This window comes from Paroedura picta, chromosome 9 (genome assembly GCF_049243985.1).
Source record: "Paroedura picta isolate Pp20150507F chromosome 9, Ppicta_v3.0, whole genome shotgun sequence".
In the NCBI taxonomy this organism is placed as follows: domain Eukaryota; kingdom Metazoa; phylum Chordata; class Lepidosauria; order Squamata; family Gekkonidae; genus Paroedura; species Paroedura picta.
In genome coordinates, this window is record NC_135377.1 from 80,276,809 (window position 1) to 80,294,389 (window position 17,581).

The 17,581-nt window shown below is 50.8% G+C and overlaps 1 protein-coding gene and 1 long non-coding RNA gene across 5 annotated transcripts in view; one reads left to right on the forward strand and one right to left on the reverse strand.

Moving 5' to 3' along the window:
- CDH12 (cadherin 12) overlaps nt 1–17,581 on the reverse strand; it is an 873,293-nt gene that overhangs the window by 729,858 nt on the left and 125,854 nt on the right. The gene's annotated exons all lie outside the window — the stretch shown is intronic.
- On the forward strand, nt 5,740–8,603 carry LOC143845199 (uncharacterized). Its single transcript, XR_013234312.1, has 4 exons — nt 5,740–5,940; nt 6,618–6,926; nt 7,188–7,393; nt 7,968–8,603. It is a non-coding gene; the product is annotated as an uncharacterized LOC143845199 (long non-coding RNA).

Sequence of the window (17,581 nt, forward strand, 5' to 3'; positions counted from 1 at the left end):
TGGCAGTGTTGACTCCTATTTAAAAATGCATCTGTGTTGTGGCATTGCCACAAAGCAACATGGAAGTGCCTTTACAAAACAATAATTCCAGGGCTGGGAGGGGGGAGAAAGTTTCAGTCCATGAGAGAACTGCTGTGTTGCGACTGATGGCTTGCTGTGAGCAGAGAGAGAAGTTTGTGTTGCTTTCCCTTGAAGCCTCAGGAGGAGGCAAAAAGACTTGATGGGGCAGAGGGGAAATGTGGAAGGGGTCTCCCCATGAGGAGGGCTGCAAACAGGAGATTTCCCATTCCAGGTTTGTCAGCAGGAAGCCACTCACATTCTACCCCTCCCTGCAGAAACGGCCTAGATTTCTCTCAAGAAGATTGTGAAATAAAAGCCAATGAAGGTGATAGCAGAAGCGTACACCTGTCATTTTTTTATTCACAATTATCAAAAATATTGAAAGTGGATAAAAAATCATGGTTTTGTTCAACATAAGACTGCTTTTGAAGTAGAACTACGTACAAATGATGACGATATTATGGGTAAGATGTTATTGAAATTTGAGATGGGAGAAGAAACTATAAGAATGCATGATAAACAGTTGAAAAATGTTAGACATGATATACAAAAGGAACAAGGGGAAAACATGTAGACAAAATGTCTCAAATTCAATGCAATCTTGAGGAGAACTTTTATAAAATTGTTGGTATTTGTCACCTGTGAGGTTATATAATTTTTTTTTAATATTCAATACTTGCTGAAAATATGATTCAGGTGAAAACTGTGTTGGTCTGGATCAGCAGAAGACAGTTCGAGTCTAGTGACACCTTTAAGACTGGCAACACTTTATTCAAGTGCACACACACACTTCCTCGGATAAAATGATATGGGAATTACCAGGCTGTACATATGGCTAGAAGGTGAGCAGTAAATTCATACAGCATGGCAAAGATGTTTAACAGATTCAATGACCTTACAGCAGTGTTCCCCAATCTTTTTATCACCGGGGACCGGCCAACGCTTGACAATTTTACTGAGGCCCGTGGGGGGGGGGGGGGGTAATGTTTTGCCAAGGGATGTTCCCGCTGCTGCCTGAGCCCCTGCTCCGCTTGCTTTCCCACCGGCGCCTCTGACTTCCCGCCGCCCACTGGGGGTGCTGCCAGCAGCAGCTGTGCAGTGCCAGGGCATGGGGGAGCCCCAGCCATAGCGGCCGCTGGAGAGCACCAAAGGTGAGCCGGCGGCAGAGTGGCAGGGCAACCCCCGAAGCAGCAGCCAGGGAGGAGGATGAGGAGGAGCCGCGGCCCGGTACAGATTGATCCACAGACCGGTCCCGGTCTCCAGACCGGGGGTTGCGGACTGCTGGTCTAGAATGTTAATGTCTAGTTTCATACTTGGACCAATGGCCACTGGATGAAAGGTGCAAACTGTACTCCCCACCCTAAAAAGGAAGCATCAATGTATAATAAGATTTCTTCCTCTTGGACCCCAATGAGAATTCCTCTAGATAAATTTGAGGGAGCAGCCAATGATGGAAGAGATCACAAAACCAATCTCAGAACTGAAAAATGCTTCCAACCCTGAATTAGGTGAGGCCTAAACACTCATGAAAACCATAATTTCATCCCATTGCTTCTGGTCCATCCTACAAGAGAAAACAACTTTGCTCCATCCTCTATATGCCATCCTTTTAAATATTTGAAGATGGCTATCAAATCCCCTCTCAGTCATCTCCTCTCTAGGCCAAACAGACCAAAGTTCCCCCAACCTTTCCTCATACGTCTTGGTCTCCAAACCCCTCACCATCTTTGTTCCCCTCCTCTGGACACGTTCCAGTTTGTCTACATCTCTCTTCAACTGGGGGGCCCAAAACTGAGCCAAGTGAAGCCGAACAAAAGCAGAGTAAAGTGGTACCATCACCTCCCGTGATCTGGACACGATACTCCATTTGATACAGCCGCAAATCCTAACTCTTACTCTCCCCCCCACCTCTGTCTCAGGCCAACAGCTCCTGGTTGGCCACTCCTTCTGCCTGCCCTGAGGACCTCTCCTGTCCTCAGCACAGGCCTCTCCAAGGCTCCTTCCTGCCTCTGCCTCACGGGCTGCAGGGTTGCCATGGGGATGGCCCGAACCAGCCTCGCATCACAATCCGTCTGGAGGGACATCCTGCCTCCCAAAACTGGTGGGGGCATTTGCAGCAGTATTCTGCAGCGATGTGGAGATTTCAGACGAATGGTGAGTCCAGCTAGGAAATTACGAATCACATAATTGTAGAATTGTAGAATGAGAGAGTTGGAAGGGACCTCCTGGGTCATCTAGTCCAACCCCCTGCACTATGCAGGACACTCTCAACCCTCTTGCTCCTCCACTGCCACCTGCTACCCCCTCAAACCTTCACAGAATCAGCCTCTCCGTCAGATGGCTATCCAGCCTCTGTTTAAAAATTTCCAAAGATGGAGAACCCACCACCTCCCGAGGAAGCCTGTTCCACTGAGAAACCATTCTGTCACGAACGTCTTTTGAAGGTTTAGATGGAATTTAGAATCCTAGAGTAGGAAGGGACCTCCTGGGTCATCTAGTCCAACCCCCTGCACTATGCAGGACACTCACAACCCTCTTGCTCATCCACTGTCGCCTGCCACCCACTCAAACATTCACAGAATCACCCTCTCTACCAGATGGCTATCCAGCCTCTGTTTAAAAATTTCCAAAGATGGAGAACCCACTACCTTCCGAGGAAGCTTGTTCCACTGAGAAACCACTCTAACTGTCAGGAACTTCTTCCAGATGTTTAGACGGAATTTCTTTTGCATTAATTAACAAGGTGCAATTTAATAAAGATAAGTGTAAAGTTCTGCATCTGGGTCAGAAAAATGAAAAGCATGCCTACTGGAAGGGGGATACGCTTCTAGATAACACTGTGTGTGAACGAGACCTTGGGGTACTTGTGGATTGTAAACTAAACATGAGCAGGCAGTGTGATGCAGCGGTAAAAAAGGTGAATGCCATTTTGGGCTGTATCAACAGGGGCATCACATCAAAATCACAAGATGTCATAGTCCCATTGTATACGGCACTGGTCAGACCACACCTGGAGTGCTGTGTGCAGTTCAGGAGGCTTCACTTCAAGAAGGATGTAGGTAAAATTGAAAGGGTATAGAGGAGAGCGATGAAGATGATCTGGGGCCAAGGGACCAAGTCCTATGAAGATAGGTTGAGGGACTTGGGAATGTTCAGCTTGGAGAAAAGGAGGTTAAGAGGGGACATGATAGCCCTCTTTAAGTATTTGAAAGGTTGTCATTTGGAGGAGGGCAGGATGCTGTTCCCATTGGCTGCAGAGGAAAGGACATGCAGTAATGGGTTTAAATCAGATCTCTCAAGACCTCACATACCTCACAGGTTTATTGTGGAGAGACGAATGGAAAAGGTGTTTGTAAACCGCTTTGAGACTCCTTTGGGTAGTAAGCAATAGGGTACAAAAATCCGTTCTTCTAAGGAGCAACCATGAAAGAAGCATGTGGGCACATAACATTTTACCAACAGTGAAAACATGGGAGACAGAAGGAACAGGATGGACACCTGTGTACTATGACTACCCCATATGTATTAGGGCAGAGGGGCATAATTCACGCAAGAAGGGAAATGACGCAGAACTGGGAGGAATTGGTTGCCATGTAATCTTTCCCTAAGAAGAGTCTCCAGTCTGATTTTCCCTCCACATATCTGAGGACATGCCTCTGGAAAGCTCATCTGTAACCACTATGCCACAATTCCCAAAGGTCAGTCCTCTCCCACACTCAATGAACAGCTCAAACCACAAGTTCTTGACACCCATATCTCCACACCCATGGCCTCATTTGCCACCATGCCACCACAACCTCCCACACAACACACATGACAACCCCATGCCCTTACAGACTGGACAACTCCTCCCCCCTTCCTCTTCCCACTGCCAAGCTCTAGCGCCTGTTGTATTCTTGGAGACAACGGGCTTTGCCCCTAGTCCTTTATATCAGTGGTCCCCAACCTGCGGGCCGTGGCCCGCTGCCGGGCTGCGAAGGCCATGGCGCCGGGCCGCGGCTCCCTCTCCCCGCCCCCCCCCGCAGTAAAAAACTTCCCAGGCCGCAAGCTTGCGGCCTGGGAAGCTTCTTACTGTGGGAGGGCGGGGGGATGGAATCAGGGCCGGGCCGCGCATGGCGCATTCACGCATGTGCGGCCTGTGTGGGCGCGGCCCAATGTCCGGGCGTGCCCTGTGTGGGGCGTGGGCCACGGGCGCGGCCCAATGTGCGGCAGTGGTCCACGCAAGCGCGGCCCGATGCCCTGCCGGTCCCCAGCCTCAGAAAGGTTGGGGACCACTGCTTTATATGGCAGCCTTTTAAATAGGTTATCAGATCCCCTCTCATTCGTCTCCTCTCGAGGCTAAACAGACCAAGCTCCCCCAACCTTTCCTCATATGTCTTGGTCTCCAAACCCTTCGCCATCTTTGTTGCCTCCACGTGAGGCTGAACCAGAGCAGAGTAAAGCGGTACCATCACCTCCCCCATCCTATATTGGTGTAGACAGCTTTTCCTACCTAAATGCAGAACTTCACATTTACTTTGGAGGCTAAGACATTTACAATTCATGTAAAGGTAAAGGTAAAGGTATCCCCTGTGCAAGCACCGGGTCATGTCTGACCCTTGGGGTGACGCCCTCCAGCGTTTTCTTGGCAGACTCAATACAGGGTGGTTTGCCAGTGCCTTCCCCAGTCATGACCGTTTACCCCCCAGCAAGCTCGGTACTCATTTTACCCACCTCGGAAGGATGGAAGGCTGAGTCAACCTTGAGCCGGCTGCTGGTATCAAACTCCCAGTCTCATGGGTGTTTCAGGGTCAGTCCCAGGAACTCAATCCTTTGGGGCACCCTTGGAAGGAACTTCAGCCTCAGCAAAAGTCCCAAGGAGGAAAAGGTTCAGGGGCGTGGAGAGAGGGTCGCCTGAGCCCAACCTCCAGCGGGGAAAACCCCTTCCTTCCCACTCTCATTCCCTGATTGAGGTACCCGGAAGGGACTCCTGGAGTCTTTCAGAATCTGAGTCATTCTGCGAAGGGGTCTATGGAGGTCAGGTCTGGGAAGATGTCTCTCCTTCTGAGTAAGCTGCTCAGGAACGGACAGCCTTGTGTTGTGTACTCTGCCATGGACAAGCTCCATTCCTGGGGAGGCCAGACGTTGAGGGGCAGGTTTCTCCTCTGACTGAGGCCTGGAGGAAGGAGCAGCTCAACCGGGGAGGGAGGCTGACAAGGGAGGGTTTCCAGCCGTAGCTCAAGGCCACCCATCCGAAGGGCTTCCTGAGAGTTGCCTGTCTTTCTTCTGCAGAACCAAGAGATGGAGGGAGTTTGGGAGTTAGCCCCGCCCATTTCTCCCCCAGGTTTCCACTAACCTCTTGGCTACAGAGGTCTGAGAACTGCTCTTTGGGGTCAGAATTTCCCGCAGGTCTTTTCGGGTTAGAATTCCTGTCACCCCCCACAACTTCCTCCTGGATGCTGTCAGGAGTTTCCTCCAAGTGAGCAACATGACTTGGAGTGGTCCTCTGAAGATGAGAGGGTCAGCTGAGACAAAAGCCTCAACTCCTGTAGTCAGTCTGCTTTCTGGCAGGAGAGGGTGCATTATCCTCTTCCTCCTCCTCCTCCTCCTCCTCCTCCTCTTCCTTGGAAAATAAGCCAGCTCCTTGGCCGGCAGTTCCCGGGAGGTTGAGGGACTGGAAGGAACAAGGGAACTCTCTAGCGGAGGAAGAAGGGGGACTCCGAGAGGGAGGTCTCATCCTAGCCGGTGTGGGATCATTAGCAAGCTCAGTTCTCATCCAACTCCACTCTTTTCCAGAAAATGTCCAATTCCTTCTGGAAGGAAGAAGGTGTTATATATACGGCGTAAACACCCCCCCGGACGGAGCACCTGGCCGCCTGCCCCCAATTTTAAAGACCAACGGTAAGCGTTTCCAGCTGCCATAGACACACGGGAACCCCATGCCCTGGGGAGTGAAGTTTTCAGAGCACCTGCCCCAGCACAAGAACCCCCCAAATGGGCCCAGGATGGATTGTGACTGAAGGGGGGGGTCAGGAAGGGGGGGGTTCAGCTGAGGACTGAAAGAGCAGACAGGCTTAGCTTGACATGCTTAGAGAGAAATAGACACCTGCAGCCAAAGACCCACATGGTCTCCCTGTAGAGATGACCTCTCAAGAGCCCACCCAGGAAAGGGGCCAGCACTTCCCCTGGAGGGGAGGGGGAGAGGGAGAGCTCAGAGTGCCCCCAGGAAACCCCAAAGGGTTCTCTTTCCACCCCCCACATGAGCAGGATACCAGGGAGGGGGTGTGCCCCAAATGAGAGGAGATCTGGGGTACGGAGCTGGCCAGAGCCACAAGCTTCCTCTGAGGCCCTAACTCAGCCTGAGGTCCTCCCGCTGCCCCACAGGGGCTCAGCAACAAGAACGGGATGTCACAAGGACCTTTAGGGGCTGCTGAGATTTCCGCAGTGCAAAAGGCAGAGGGTGGGGGCCACGCGGGGTTTCTTGACTGTGCCCAAGGGAAGAGCCCTGGGAAGAGCTTGGGAGGCTCATTTTGTCCAGGGACCCCGTTAATTTTGGTGTTCTTGTTTTTAATTTCCAGTGGCGGCCAGGAAGAACAACACCCCGCGGATGGAGGATCGGGGTGTGGACTGCACTAAGCTGGCGGGGGGTGGGAAGGCGGGCCCTGGCTCAAAGCGGGTCTGTTTTCCACAGCTCGACCGCGAGCCAGGGCCCCCCGCCCCCCCTCCAGCAGCAGCCACACCCCCAGGAAGACCTCCGCTCTTCCCCCCACTGGACAACACCGCCCTGGTGGCTAGACACCAGGGCCTGAGGGGGAAGAGCGGCACCCTCCATCCGCGGCAGGGAGCTCCGCTTCCGGGGAGGAACGAGAGGAGGTAGGCGGGAGGAGGTAAGTACTTTCAGCTGGCCAGAGCCACAAGTTCCCTCCAAGGCCTTAATCCAGCCTGAGGTCCTCCTGCTGCTCCACGGGGGCTTCGCAATAGGAACGGACTCTGACAAGGCCCCATATGGACTGCTGAGATTTCAGCACCCAAAAGGCAGAGGGTTGAGGCCGCTCGGGGATTCTGACTGTGCCCAAAAGAAGAGCCCCTGGGAGAGCTTGGGAGGCTCCTTTCCCCCCAGTGACCCTGTTCCTGTTTTTAATTTCCAGAGGCACCCAGGAACGCCAACATGAAGGATAGGGCTGCAGGCGGGGGCTGGGAAGGCAAGCCCAAAGAACACCTACACTCTTCCCCCCAGCGAAGAACACCCCCCTAGTGTGATGACACCTGGGCCTGCGGGGGAAGAGCAGCTCCCTCCAGCCGCGTCAGGGAGCTCCGCTTCCGGGGAGGAGAAAGAGGTGCTAGGCGGGAGGAGGTAAGTACTTTCAGCTGGGAAAGTGGGTGGTGGAGACGGGAGTAGGCAACATGGGAAGTGCTGGGGGTGGGGCAGTCCTTCCGTTCAGGGGGCAGCAGCTCCATTTTAATATAAGAATTCGGATAGTGAAGGAGCAGGGATTCTATGGTATCAGCCAGGGAGTCCTGGAGATCGTCTCCTTGGCTCTTACTACTATTAGGTGAAATATACACATTAATACATATTAATATTCTGGGGAAAAGTCCCTTGACTGATAGGACCTGGAAGTTATTATACTGACTGTTTTCTAAGATGAAAACATCAACTTGAAACAAAGGTAACCAGGCCTTCACGCCCCCGTCCCTTTGTGTGTATCCTGGTTGCTGGGACTGAGAAAGCCTTGTAGCCCTGAATAGAAAGGAAATCCTGTTCCTGGATCCATGTTTCCTGCAGGAAAATAATGTCATGGATTTTCAAAAACTGGTGTCGTGGAGTTTGTTCTTCCACACCCCCAGGATTCCAGAACAAACACTTTAATTGTCAGGGCTCACTCGTGATCTTATCCAGGTCTCCCTCTTCTGCTGTTTTTGTGCAGGCACACAGTTGCTCCAGATGGGACCCCTCGTCCTCACCTCCACAGGTTCCGTCAAGATGCAACACGTGTGCAAGGGGCCTATCTACATCATCTGTCTGTGTGAATCTCTCCTGGGGCATCAGGATGGAATATTGCCTGCAGTGATTTCCCACAGCAATATGATTTCCTTCCATTAAATATTACTGAGTCAAGCATAAATTTGCGGAGAAGACTTCAACACAAATCCAAGCAGCCTTCAAAGAGCCAAGAGAGAGCGGGATGATGGACAGGAGGAATATGTACTTTCTGTCTCCTTGACTCCTCTTGTCATTCACGGAAAAAGAAAACCCTTCCTCGAATCAATGCCATCGACACCCACGGAATGTGCCAGCATCAGCTTCGCAGAGCACTGTCTCCGACATGCCTTTTGCCAATTGTTGTCCGACAGATGGTTGGGATTTTGATGAGAACGGAGTGGAGAAGGGGGTGGGGAGCGGGATCCACAGCCATTTTCCTATGCAGAATTACCTCCCAGGCCAAAAGGGAAAGAAGAAGAAAACAAGTTACAGTTTCTCCTCCTAAGAGCAAAGGGAAGGAAAGAAAATGAAGTCAATGTTTGGAAAGAAGAGGGACTAATAAATAGCTATCTCTGTGTCACCCAGTGCTGGAGGTTGTCTATGCTCTTCCCCCTTGGTTCAATTTCCTGTGGGGTGGGAGATAAGATAGTATTTGGCTGAAGGAATCCATTAAAATGGCATACGTTGGAAGGATAGTGCGGGGGAATGACTTGTGCAGTGGCAGTGCAGGCACACAACAGGGGATAACCATCTGACTATCTCCTCGTGGGCCTATGGAAATGGTTTCAGGACTCCCAAACAGTGATTCCTAGAAACTGGCTCATCACAGTCTTTGTCATAACTAAAGGGGCTTGCAGATTGCCCACCTATAGCAGCAGCCTCCCTGCAGTGTTTCAAAGTAGAAAAAACTGTATAGAAAGGCACTAACCAGCGAATGCTGTTACAGGCTAGCACAGGGGTCTCCAACGTAATGCCCATGGGCACCATAGCCTGCCAGTGTGTACAGAAAGTGGACGGGACTCGGTAGGCTTTTCATCCAGCAAGGATTGGATTTCCTGTGCAGATTTCTTAAATGCTGCCTTGCCAGTTACCAAAGTTAAGCTGGGATGCCCTTGACTCTCATCCGAAAACAACAGTGGGTCCAGAATGTGGCTGCCAAGGACCCCATGGAGAGCTCATATGCAACCTGTTCTCCAGCAGCCACCATGGCTACTGGATCAGATTTAAGGTGTTGATTTTAACCTGTAATGCAGCCCAGGACAGAACTGCAGAATGGTGCTCTTCCAACACGATATGGAGTCGGGACCTGGCTCCGAGTCCCGTCTTAGTCAGGGAGCGCTCTGGAAAGTCACCGCCTCAAATAAGGAATGGAACGCATTTTGCGGGATGTTGGTGAAATGCACAGTTGTGTCGAGGAAGAGATCAGCCAGACCGGTGGGATGTTAGCCGTAGACATCAGGGACTCCCATCTCTGTAGTCAGCGTGGCCCCGTCCTGGGGAGGGAAGAACAACAACCCTTGGCTCGTACTGGCAGCCTGCCCTGGTCCCCGGCTCTTCCCGCCTGCCACACGACATCGCTCCAAATGCCTTGCTATTAATACCAGGCACCTTCTCTTACAAAGGAACAGCAAAGTGTGTCAGAGTGTGGCCCTCATCGGGCAAAGAAGAGCGATAAAACAAGGGGGGGGGGATGCTGACTCAGCTTCCATCGCTCTTCATAGCGGGAAGGCCGACTAGTCATGACTTCAGTGACATAAACAGACCACAGAAGGGCACCCACCACACATCCGTCTCCCTCAAAGTCAGTCTGGAAGCACCCACTGGTGGCAGGGAGGCCAGTGGTGGGGGATGGGGTGCACTTTCCAATGCCAGGAATTAACACCAGGTGCCCACGTGACCCAGAAGCAATCGGGGGTGGGGAGTGGGATGGCCATCCTAGATGCTGCAAAATGTTTTGTTTGTCATGCTGTATAAAGCAGCCTTTCCCAACCTTTGACCACGCAGGAGCCCTGGAAATAATTTTCAGGCTTCAAGGAGCTCCAGAAGTGATGTCACGACTCCTGTAGTTCCATTTGGGAAGGAAGGAAGGAAGGAAGGAAGGAAGGAAGGAAGGAAGGAAGGAAGGAAGGAAGGAAGGAAGGAAGGAAGAGGGAGGGAGGGAGGGAGGGAGGGAGGGAGGGAGGAGATTGGAAGTGGACTGAGAAGGAAGGAAGGAAGGAAGGAAGGAAGGAAGGAAGGAAGGAAGGAAGGAAGGAAGGAAGGAAGGAAGGAAGGAAGGAAGGAAGGAAGGAAGGAAGGAAGGAAGGAAGAGGGAGGGAGGGAGGAGATTGGAAGTGGACTGAGAAGGAAGGAAGGAAGGAAGGAAGGAAGGAAGGAAGGAAGGAAGGAAGGAAGGAAGGAAGGAAGGAAGGAAGGAAGGAAGAAAGGAAGGAAGGAAGGAGGGTTTCAATCATCCCAGTATCCTGCTACATCTTCAGACAATGCCAGACTTTAAGCAAAGGCCAAAACTGATCAGGAGAAGAGCTTCATGTCTTATGAATCTGCTGACGCTCTTGCACATTCAGAGATCATAAACACTTAGATTCAATTGAGGTTCATTTCAGTAAAACATTTCGAGGAGTGGAGCTTTAACAACCCTCATTCTGGAAAGTGCCTAAAACACCTGTTTATGTTTGGCTGGCTTCACAGGAGCTTATGAGAAGTGCCTTGCTGAGAATCCTAAATGGCACAGTAAAACAATTGGATCGGTCGCTTCATCAAAATGATGGCATTGCACCCATGGATTGGGTGCGTCGTGGTGTCTCTCAGTGCCTCATCGTGAATTGCTTTCTATTCCAGAGTTTTACACAGGACTGTTACCTAAAAGTACCAAAAAGGCATCTATCCTCCTCTGCAAGCAGGCAGGCCTTTTCCCCACCAAATAAGGATGGCAGCAGCAGAGAAATCAAAGTTTCACCCATCTCCCAATTGGCCATGGGATTGGAGTTGCCAGCATCCAGGTGGCACCTGGAGATCTCCTGACATTGCAACTGACCCCTAGAGCAGTGTTCCCCAATCCCCAGGCCGTGACCCGATACCGGGACGTAGAGCCCTCGGTACTGGTCCACAGCAGGAGTGGGCGCCAGCACACCAGTGGGTGCGCCTCCCTCCTCCCTGCAGCGCGGTGCTTGCTGCGCCGGGAGCGATTGGCCGCTTCCGTGCCTGCATGAACTGGCGAGTGCCCCTCTCCCTCTCCCTCTCCCTCTCCCTCTCCCTCTCCCTCTCCCTCTCCCCCCCTGGTCCCCAGCCTGAAAAAGGTTGGGGACCACTGCTCTAGAGTAGCGGTCCCCAACCTTTCTGAGGTCAGGGACCGACTCCGGGGGTGAGGGGAGAGCCGATGGCTCAGTTCTACGTTTCTATGGATAATGCTGACTAATTTGATGTGCGAACCATGTCAAGAAATTGGAAAGTTTTTGCAAGAGAAAAATGAGATGAAGAAATCGAAATTGGAAATTGAATCATGTCTGATTCACACAAGAGAGAAGTCAAATCAAAACAGGGAGTTGGGGGTGAAAGAAGCAGGGATGAGAAAATCATCAAGGGAATGCATTGTAGCTGGGTGGCTTGTAGCTGGGGACCTGCTGGGTTGGAACACTCACCAAATTGCCCCCCCACACACACACACACACACACACAAACCTTCTCCTTGTGCAACTGCCACTGGACTGAAGCCTTGTTTGTTTTGTTTTTTAAAAGCTCAAGAGGTACAAAGGACTCTAACAAGTCCTCCAGCACAGGGGTAGTCAAACTGCGGCCCTCCAGATGCTGGCAAATGCTGGCAGGGGCTCATGGCAATTGTAGTCCATGGACATCTGGAGGGGCACAGTTTGACTATCCCTGCTCTAGCACGCGGAAGCCTTTCAAGATTGCAAGTGTTGAAACAGGGCGGCTTGCAAATGACTTTTCTTTCCCCTCCTCCTAAGTACTTTCCTTTCTACTTTGCTCAGAGCTGCGCCTCACTTGTTCTAAATGGAGACAAGGAGAATGAAAGGGATGGCCCAGCTTCAGCTTTCAAGAGGCTAAATTCATTTGAAAAGGAGACGGGTGGAAGGAGATTAAATTACTGATCATTCTGAAGTGCCTCAGCTATTGAACTGCTTTTAACATACCTGCCTTTAATACGGAAAGAAAACAGGACAAAGCATTAAGGACAACTATAGAACAATGAAGGCCCTCTCCATGGACTGGCCAAGGCCGCCATTTAAAGATCTCCCGTGTGAACGATGCTGGGTGAGAGAAGTGTCGGGGGTTGGTCAAGTGAAGGTTGTGTTAGGAGGCATAAGTGGCTCACACACAATAGGACAGGGGTAGTCAAACTGCGGCCCTCCAGATGTCCATGGACTACAATTCCCAGGAGCCCCTGCCAGCATTCGCTGGCAGGGGCTCCTGGGAATTGTAGTCCATGGACATCTGGAGGGCTGCAGTGACTACCCCTGCGATAGGAGGTATTCCCCACCACCCCAGGAATCCTCACGGGTGAGAGGTTGCTGGTTAAAAGTTTACTCACATGCCCTGTTTGATAGGATTGCCAACCACCATCTCCCACCACTAGAGCTGATCTTCAGAGAAGACTTCATCAGGAGAAGATGGCCACTTATGGCATCATGCCCCAAACCCTACCACTTCTGGCACTTCCTAACACACAGAGGAGAAGCCTACTGTTGAGGATTCTGTAAGCACTGAGGCAATCTTTGGCATGACTAGACCTGGGCCAAAACGTGGGCATGTTACAACCAGAGCTTGTAGGAGGCCAGAAGTAACATCTGAACTGGTCTCTCTGCCCAACTCCACCAGAAGAAGAAGAAGAGTTGGTTCTTATATGCTGCTTTTCCCTACCCAAAGGAGGCTCAAAGCGGCTTAAAGTCACCTTTTATTATTATTATTATTATTATTATTATTATTATTATTATTATTATTATTATTATTATTATTATTATTGAATTTATTACCCGCCACTCCCTTGCGGCTCGTGGCGGGTTACAACAGTATAAAACCCCATAAAATACATTAAAAAACCAATTAACATATCAATAGTTAATAACTACCTGGCAAGAGCGGCTAATCAACTACCCATTCCCCCCCTAGCAAGTGGAGAGGGGATACTGGTGGTACCCGTCTCTAATCCCAATCCTCAGGTCCCGGGGGGGCATAGATGTTAAGCCTGGTCTCAACCGTAAACCTGGCGGAAGAGCTCCGTCTTGCAGGCCCTGCGGAACGATGGAAGGTCCCGCAGGGCCCGCAGCTCTCCCAGGAGCTCATTCCACCAGGCAGAGGCCAGGACCGAAAAGGCCCTGGCCCTGGTCGAGGCCAGGCGTGCTTCCCTAGGTCCGGGGACGACCAATAGATTTTCTCCCGCAGAACGTAAAGCTCTACGGGGGGCATAGGGCGATAAGCGGTCCCTCAGGTATGTGGGTCCCAACTCGCGTAAAGCCTTGAAGGTTAAAACCAAAACCTTGAACCGGATCCGGGCAGCAATTGGCAACCAGTGCAGCTGCCTCAGCACTGGCTGGATATGGGCCCTCCAAGGTGTACCAGTTAGGACCCTAGCAGCTGCATTCTGCACTAGCTGAAGTTTCCAGATCAAGGACAAGGGAAGGCCCGCGTAGACCGAGTTACAGAAATCTATTCTGGAGGTGACCGTTGCATGGATCACCATGGCCAGGTGTTCGGGGGACAGGTAGGGCACTAGTAGTCGGGCCTGGCGAAGTTGGAAGAATGCCTGGCCTGCTACTCTTTTGATCTGTGCCTCTTGATCTGTGCCTTTTGATCTGTGCCTCCAAAGTTAGGGAGGCATCAATGATCACGCCCAAATTCCTGGCCTGGGACGCGATGGTAAGATGCGCCCCTTCCCATTCCTCTCCCCACAACAGACACCCTGTGGGGTAGGTGAGGCTGAGAGAGCTCTGATATTATTGCTCGGTCAGAACAATTTTATCAGTGCTGTGGTGAGCCCAAGATCACCCAGATGGTTGCATGTGGGGGAGCACAGAATCAAACCTGGCATGCCAGATTAGAAGTCCGCACTCCTAACCACTACACCAAACTGGCTCTCAGGCTGAAACTGTTTCTGAAACTTTCTCCATAATGCCTTTCCATGCCCACGAGAAACAGGACATGGGGCATTTTGAATATTTTACTATTTAAATTGGAATTTTAATATTTTAAACCTTAGATGTTACACTTAGTTGAATTGTTAAAGTGGCCTTTTCCTCATTCTCATTTTGCTCGCTGCTAAGTTCCTGTTTCTTGGGAGAATTTCTGTTCTGCAAGTGTTTGGTTTCTTCTAATTGATTCAATATCACACTGATTTACACCTGGTGTGAAAACTTGCAACTCAACTCTGCAGGGAGACATGTTGGAGATAAACCAAGTATGACATCAAATTGACCACTAGAGGGAGAAAGATGTTTGTGGAACTGCATTATTTATTGTGTGCAAAATAGGCCACAATAGTCTCTTTAGCGTTGTCCTGCCCTCACTGCTTGCTCACCTCTCCATTTCCTGCCCGGTGAGATGCTTTGGGCTGATCCTGCGTTGAGCCGGGGGTTGGACTAGATGGCCTGTATGGCCCCTTCCAACTCTATGATTCTGTGATTCTGTGATTCCACCCCCCCCCCCAAACTTCTGGGTATTTCCCAACCTTGAGCTGGAAACCTGAAAGAGTCCTTTCTGCTTTGGGATTATTTCTCCTGTATAAAACACAGCGGAACAGATGATTCAGTATGTATTTTTAAGCGTGAACGATTTTGACATGCACTTCGATGTAAATTATTTAGCAACATGAATATTCTGCAAAAACACTAATAAGGGAACATTTGAGGACGATTTTTCCCCCTCCAACTTGACTTTATCTGCTGGGCTTCCACAAATGAGGAGGAGAAGGGAACCCTTCAGTTATTAAAATGTTAGTCAAACAAAGAGGCATGTGGGGATATTATAAAAGACTAGTTGTTGTCTCATTACATAACCTTAATTAAATTAGCAGACAGGCTTACTGAGAAGTGGGCAGGCCATTTCTTGTCAGTCAAACACCCTCCTGGACGTGCAAAAGCTTCCTTTCAAATGACCCTGCGATATAGACTGTGCTTCGCTTTCATTAGTGAAAGATTTCTTCATCTGCTGAATAAAAGGCGGCTGGGTACTTACCCAAGCCGCAGTTGACGCGGCGGGCGGGCGGGCGAAGGAGGACGCGACGGGCGGCTGGCGGCGTGCGTGCGGACGCGCGCACGTGCGTCTGGACGCTGCGTGGGGCGGGGCCGCGAGCGCGGGCCTATTTAAGGGGCCTCGTGCTCGTGGCTCGCCCCCTTTCGCCCGCAGCCGAGCAAGAGCGACCCACCCTCCCGTTCCCCCCCCTTACTTGTTTTCTTGTGATTGTTGTAGTATTAATAATGTTGGACGATGATGTTCATGATGTTCTTTATGTTGTCACAGCTGGCGGGGCGGCACAAGGAGAGGAGCCAGTTTAGGTAAGAAGCAGGGCACGGTACCTGCTAGCTTAAAAGGGACCTTCATTGAGGTGGCCAGAAACTGCGAGTCAAGCTGAACCCGGATGGGGAATGCTGTCACGACTCGCAGGGGCCGGATGGCTCGGGGTGGGGCCAAAGAAGGTTTACGCCTTCTTTGGCACCCTGAGTGGGGCATCTCCCTTAAGTAAAAAACGCCCATCGGCCAGGCTCAGGACTGCATGAAGTAATGCAGTCAGGCTGAACCGATGGGTAGGGGTGAGTGTGGTCGGCTGACCACCAACTGGGGCATCCTCTCCTTGGCCTGGCCAACATTCTCAGGTATTTGTGTTTTCCAATAAAGCTGTGGCCAGAATGTTTAAGCCATACAGGTCTAAGCGTCATTCATGAGTACAGACATGCACGACCTGCAAGTCAATGTAATGTTGTCTCTAATGCAAGACGAACTGCAAACAGAGAGACACGCTTTGTGGCAGCATAACCTCCGCAGCCTCTCTTCTTCACCGCAGCCTGTGCTACCTGTGACAAAAGGGTCTTAGGCAGACATGAGGGGGAAGGTGCTGCTCAGCCAAGTAGGCAGTACTCAGCTTGACAGGCTGGATCTTGTAGATCTGCATTCGGGGGCCCTTGAACACACTATGACAGGAGGGAGGAAAGTAGAAATAAGGTGGTGCATATCCTTAAACCAGTGGTACTCAGCCTAGGGGTCCCAACCCCTGGCCCCTTCCGCAGGGTCACCAGGAGAGGTTGGTGGCGGCCGGTGGCTGGTGGCAGTGGCAGGTGGCGGAAGGTGGTGGCAGGCAACGCCAGTGGAGCCATGGCACTGACTGCCTCTATGCCGCCTTCAGATCATTGTGCACTTGTGTGCATGCCCACACACCATCCCCGCATGTGCATGCGCTGCCCTGCCCCACGGCGTTACAGCGGTTGAAAACCACCACTATTATCACAATGGGCTGGATTCCATGGATCTGCTCTGCTAGTATTGGTTCCTTCCTGCTTTGGGAAACACAACAAGAAGGGCACAGATACAACACAGAGGCTTGGCTTGCAACAAATACTTCCTTCTGGACATGTGCCACCACCCAGCTGGATCCAAACTAAGCCACTGCAGTGTTGATATTTAGCTAGGAAGGCCAGTCTTCAGTTGGGACATGGGGATCTCCTAAAAACACAGCTTATCTTCAGACTACAGAGATCTGTTCCCCTGGAGAAAATGGAGGCGTTGGAGGGTGGACTTTATGGCATTGTACCCCACTGATGTCTTTGTCCTCTCCAGCCTATTTTCCAAAATCTCCAGGAGTTTCCAAACATGGATCTCACAAACCTACCAGCCATCCTCTGCTGGTTGGTGACAACCCTAGTTGCAACACAGACTGCATCTGTCCACTGTTAGTGCAGGAAAAGACTGAGCATGTACCTTATTGGGAATGACAAGATCAGCTTGAATGGGCACATAATGGACACCCAGCCGTGTTAGACTGGTCTAAGAACTTTAATTGACAGGGGGTCCAAAGGGAATTATACTGTTGACAAAAGGGAGGGGTAGTTGAAACTGGCAGTTAAGAACAGTGAGGGATCAAAGAGGATCCTGTAACAGGAAAATAGGACCAACTAAGAGATACGGCTCCTAGGACTGATCCTAGGACAGCTTCTAGGACTCCTAGGACGGGTTGGTGGCTGATCCCTACTTAGTGTTAGAGAAGGAAAATTGGAACTTCTGTGTATATTTTGCCTCCATGGATTTTAGTAATTTTGTAACAAATAAGTTTATGCTTATTTAGCTAAGGAAGGTCATCCAAGTAATTTCTCTCTCAATAACAACATATAGAGCAAAACAGCAATGTTTTTGTGACAAACTGCCCATCATATCATATATAGTTATAACAAGTTTCCTTCATTCCTGCTGCCTTTTCTCCTGCCACATTCCTGACAATCTGACTTGACCATTTCCCCATCCTCATCGCTATCACTTCACTAATCACTAATCATCACTAAAAATAATAAAGCTCAAGTTGCATGCAAACAACTCCCTGGGAGTGTGCCACCAATAGAG